General features: G+C 48.1%; 1 pseudogene; it reads right to left on the bottom strand.

Moving 5' to 3' along the window:
• LOC129391828 (homer protein homolog 2-like) overlaps positions 1-5153 on the bottom strand; it is an 18226-nt pseudogene extending 13073 nt beyond the window's left edge.
• Positions 5154-5515: the final 362 nt, after the last annotated feature.

Raw genomic sequence — 5515 nt, forward strand, 5'->3', positions numbered from 1 at the left:
CCTGTGCTCTGCAACGGGGGGGGCCACAACAGTGAGAGGCCCGCGTACCGCAAAAAAAAAAAAAAAAAAAAAAAGAATTTCTACAAATCAATAAGAAAAAGACAAGCAACCAATAGAAAAATTGGGGAAAACATGAACTGCACTTCACAAAAAGGGATATCCAAATGGCCCAAAAACATATGAGAAAGTGCTCACCCTCAAGTTATCAGGGAAATGAAAGTTAAGATCACAATGTCACACCCACCCACCCAAATCTTACAACACCAGTTCTTACTAGCTAGACTGTGGAGCAGCCAAAATTCATATATTGTGTTGGTGGGAATGTAACTTGGTACAACCACTGTGGGAAAAATTGGCAGTGTCCATTAAAGGTGAGCTTACTCATCCCCAATGACCCAGAAATTCACTCCTAGGTATTTGCCAAAAGAAATGCACACACTTTCACCGAGACATGAGCAAGGATGTTCACAGCAGCATAATGGATGCAGGAATAGTGGTATAGTTGCATGGTTGGAGATAGTGTGGCAATGAAAATGTTGCTAGTCCTAGACACAGAAACGTGTTTGGACATCACATGGTATTGAGGGGGAAAACCTGGACACAAATGAGAAAATGTTTCACAACTCCAATTGTTGAAACTTCACAAACAGCCATACTAATCTGTGTTGGCAAAGGTCGCCATAGCGGCTGCCATGGTGCGGGGGGGGGGCTCATAACTGGGAGAGGATAGGAAGCATGCAGCTATTGTTTTGTTTCCTAACCTGGGTGCTGGGTGAAGGTGGAAGTTTTTTGTGTGTACATACTTGTGATTTGTGCACTTTTCTGTATATATGTGATACCTCGATAAAAATAATTTAAAACAATTATCTTTCTTGAACTTTGACCCATTCTGTTGCCCTCTCTTCCTCCTTTTTGCCCCAAAGAAGATGCTTCTTATTTAAATGTTTTTAAAAAATAATCTCGAATTTACAGAAAAGTTGCAAAATAGTACAAAGAGCACCTATATGCTCTTCAACCAAATTCCCCAATTGTTAACACTTCACTTCAATTGCCTTATAAATCTGTTTCTCTATGTATTCTTTCTGACTCATGTGATAATAAGCCATAGGCATGATTCTTCATTATCCCTCCATGTCCCTGTGCAAAACAAGAGTCCTCTCCTACGTCAACCCAGTACAACTGTTGAAATCAGGAAATTATTCTTGCTCCAATATCACCATCTAATCCCACGCAAATGTTGCCTGTGGCCTTAATAATGTCCTTTATAGGCTCAGCATTCAGCCCAGGACCCCGAGTTGCATTTAGCCGTTGTGTGTGTTCAGTTTCTTTCTGCCTAGAGCAGTTCTCCAGTCTTTCCTTCCTTTTGGGCCTTGAAATTTTTGAAGAGTTCAGGTCTGCTGCTTTGTAGAATGTCTCGTTCGTTTTACTTCCCCTGTGTTCCTCATCAATGACGCAGAGGTAGTGCTGCAAAGTCGATTTGTCCTACTCTGGTGATGCTCTCTTCTGCTGTGTGGGTTAGACCATGTCTGCCAGGTTTCTCCACCTGTGCTCTTCATTCCTTCCTGTAGGTCTGAGTTTCCATCTGGTGTCATTTACCTTAACTGTAGTGTGTGTCTTCTGTCAATGGACTCTCTTAGTTTTGTTCATGTGAATTTATTTCAACTTTTTTTTTAAGGACATTTTTACCGGATAAGAATTTGGGGCAGTTGATAGCTTTTTTCTTACAGCACTTTGATGATGTCATTTTACTGTTGTCTGGCTTCCATTGTTTCTGGTGAGAAGTCTGTTATAATTCTTATAATCGTTCCCATGCAAGCAACGTGTCTTTTTTCTCTGGCTGCTTTCAGAATTCTCTTTGGTCTTCGGAACTTTGTCTGTCTGAGTGTGATTCTGATTGGGGTTTATTGAGATTACTGGATATGTAAATTGATGTTTGAGATTATTGGTTTGTTGAGATTATTGGGTATGTAAATTGATGTTTTTCATCAAATTTGGGAAGTTTTTGACCATTGTGTTTTCATTCATTCTGCCTCAATTTCACACTACTTCCTTTGAGGCTCCAGTTACACATGTGTGAGATCATTTTATATTGTTCCACAGGTCTCTGAGGCACTATTCATTTTCCTTCAGCCTTTCAACTCTCTAATCTTCAGATTAGATCATTTCCATTGATCTATCTTTATATACATTTTCCATTTGGGGACTGAAATTTCCAATCCATTCACTGATTAAGACCATATCTTTCTTTAATTCTTTGAACACAGTTATAATAGCTGCCTTAAAGTCCCTAAGTTCAACATCTGGGTCATTTTGTGTTCAGTTTTTCAGTTTTTGTAGATTGCTTTTTTCTTTCCTGGGGATCATAGTTCCTGTTCCTCTGTATACATAGTGATTATTTTTAAATTGACTGTTGGACATTATGACTAATATGTTGTAAAACTCAAGATTCTGTTAATTTCCTCTGAAGAATTTTGACTCCTGCTGTGTAGGCAGTTCAGTCACTGGCTGATGACCTTGGTTTTGTGCTTTGTTGTTGCAGATCCTGGAAAATCCAAGGTGTTTCCCAAGGCCCTCTAATTTAGCATGACCCAATCCTGCCCAGCCTATATGCACAGCCTGGCTCTTGGCCAAGGACTTGCAGGTCCCCACATGGAGTTCTGGGGACCCGCACACAGCTCCCTCTTCTCCGGCATCCTGTCCCACATACTCCCACGGCTTCTCTGCCAGATCTGGTCTTTACCTCAGCAGGTCCATGTGACCTCTGTGCTCCAGTGCTCTGTGCCACTGAGCTGAGTGATTGTAAGTTGTCCTTCTCTCAGGGATTCAGGTCTGGCCTGTCTGTCACCTATGGCCTGAAAACAGTTGTCTCATACATTTCATCCAGTTTTATGGTTATCTCTGGTGGAAAGGTTAGTCTGGTGCCAGCTCATCCATAATATCTAGACAGGGAAGTCACAGGTAAGCTTCTTGATGGAGAAGGTGGCGCTTGTCTCCACGCCCTGCCCCCACACCCTCCTTGAGACATTGCGCCCCAGCCACTGGACCCACCACCAGTGTTCTCTGCCCGGACACTTTTCAACTCTGGCTTCCAGGACTCTTTCCTCTCCTAGTTCTCTCAGCCTCAGCTTGCTCCATCTGATCTCTGTGATCAGCCCTTCCTCAGACCATCTGCTGAATGCAGGCTTCCCCCGGAGACCCATAATTGGCCTTTTACTCTCTTCCTGGTGACATTCACTATGGCTCCCACCCTCCTCCTTCGTATGATTCCCTGGTCTGTACCTTCAGTTTCCATCTTTGCTCTGGCCTGCAAGTCCATCTTCACCTGCAGGTGGTGGTGCCAGGAGGCCCTGAGTGGAACTTAATGCCTTTACCCCGAAGCTGCTCCTCTCTCGTGTCTTCCCCCAGCCCTGCCCCCACCCCCGCCCCTACTCCCTTCTCCTTTGCACTGGCCACCACGTCCTGATTCCAGATGGGTACCTTCTAGCCCCCTGCCAATAATGGGTACCTTCTAGCCCCCTGCCAATAATGGTAGCTATTATTAACATTGTTAACATTAACACCACGAAGAAGGTGAGATGTGCAGTTTCCACGGCGTGGCCCCCAGCAGCTTTTCTTGGGAGTTGAGAGAAAGGGGAAGGTGAGGAGGGTTCAGGAGACCCTGGGTCCTAGGGTAGGACCAGAATCAACATGGCCCCCCTGCAGAACCCTGGGCAGAAAGCCCTGGGCACCAGCCACTTTGATAGAGACTCAGCCAGGTAGGAGCAAGGGAGCTGCGGTGGTGTGAGGGGCAGCCTGCCTGGGGACCGACCGCAGTCGGGGCTGCTTTGGAGCCTGTGCTCACTGACGGCTATGAGGGTCCAGGCCCACCGGCCAGCCTGCTGAGACCCCAGCTGAGGTCCTGCCTTCCAGCTGTATGGAGGGGGTTTCTGTAGTCACCTTCCTGAAGGAGAAGGAGCCTCCTCCTCTCCTATATGAGACCCCTCAAACCCTAGTGGCCTGCCAGCCTTGAGCAGATGCCGTGCAGGAGGGTCAGGGACCAGGGAAAGGGGCAGGAGGGCTGTGTCCATGGTGTGAAGCTTCTTCTGATCCACCAGGAAGGCCAGATGCAGGCAGCAGCTGGCGGAGGCCAAGGCACCCTGGGCTGGGGCCTGGGCAGGAGTGAGGCCACTACACTCTGCCGGCCTCCTGGCAGAGTCCACCCGCCCTCTCTTCCACCCACTGTCCTCAGGACCCCTCGGTGGAGGGAGGCCAGAAACCTGGGAGACCCCCATGTGATGACTGCCAGAGCAGGAGACCCTGCACACGGGGGTGGGGGGCACCTCAGAAGAGGGCCGGGGGGAGTCCTGGCAGGATGAGGGAACGTGGCCCTCTGGGGAGAGTTTAAAGTGTTACCTCCCCTCCTCTACCCGAGACCCGCGTTTCCGGGGTGTGCGAGGAAGCAGCACGCTCAGAGGTAGGCGTTGCTTCCCTGGGGCTAAGGCCTGTGATCTTAAAGTTCTGTTTCCATCATTTGGACCCTTTCCGGGTGGCGCTGCACGACCGGCTGGATCACCTGCCCCTAAGCCTTGGGAGGGCTGGGCTGCCCCCCACCCTTACCGCTGTCGGCCCTACAGCACAGAGTCCAGTGTCCTCATTCGCAAAGAGGTGACCATGTGCCCGCATACGGAGGGCCGCGGCTACAGTAGCACTTGAGTTACTCTGGCTGTTGGCCGCCTGGCCGGGGCCTGACACCTCTGAGGGAGCGCATGCCTGCAGTGCCCCATAATTACGGTGGCTGTGTGCAAACTGCATTATATTTGGCTCCCCCCACGCACAAGGCTCTTGTCTCCACGGAGCTCTCCCTCCCCACATGTCACGTGGCCTGGCATCTCCATCCCCTCCTCCGCGTATCTGCCAGGCCAGTCCCAGTGGGGGGTGATTTGGGTTGCTTCCAGTTTTCTGGGTTATAAATAGCACTGCTATGCATGTCTTTATTACAAATCCTTCTTTCCTCCGAAACCCTGGTTAACCGGTGCCCAGCGGGCTCATCCTTCCAAACTCTCCTTGATTCCCGGCACGTCCCACCTGCGCCGCAGAGACCTCGCTATGGACGGTCGCCTGGCAAGTGGACAAAAGGGCACCAGGGGCAGGGATGCAGCCTCCTCCAGGTTCATGAGCGTAAACAAACCAAACAAAAACTAAAGGAAGGAGCACCTAGCATTTCCTGATGTTTTAGTCCTTTAAATTTAGAACGAGCTCCTTGTGCACCTGGGCAGAGGCTGTAAGGTGCTCTGGGCCCTGGTCATTTCCTGGTCAAGGCTGTTGGGTTTGTTTGCTTACCTTTTTTTTTTTTTTTTTTCCATATTCTCATTGACTTTTAAAAATAGTACAAATATAATAAGTGAAAACAGTCTAATTGTGCAAAGTTCACCATAGTTTTTGCATTTCTTCTATGGTATTTTACTTTTTTTTGAGTCCCTATTAGTCATTTGTATTTTCCTAGAAAACTTTCCATTTCAACTATATTTTTCCATTT

The sequence above is a fragment of the Physeter macrocephalus genome, unplaced genomic scaffold (assembly GCF_002837175.3).
Source record: "Physeter macrocephalus isolate SW-GA unplaced genomic scaffold, ASM283717v5 random_141, whole genome shotgun sequence".
Taxonomy (NCBI): Eukaryota; Metazoa; Chordata; class Mammalia; order Artiodactyla; family Physeteridae; genus Physeter; species Physeter macrocephalus.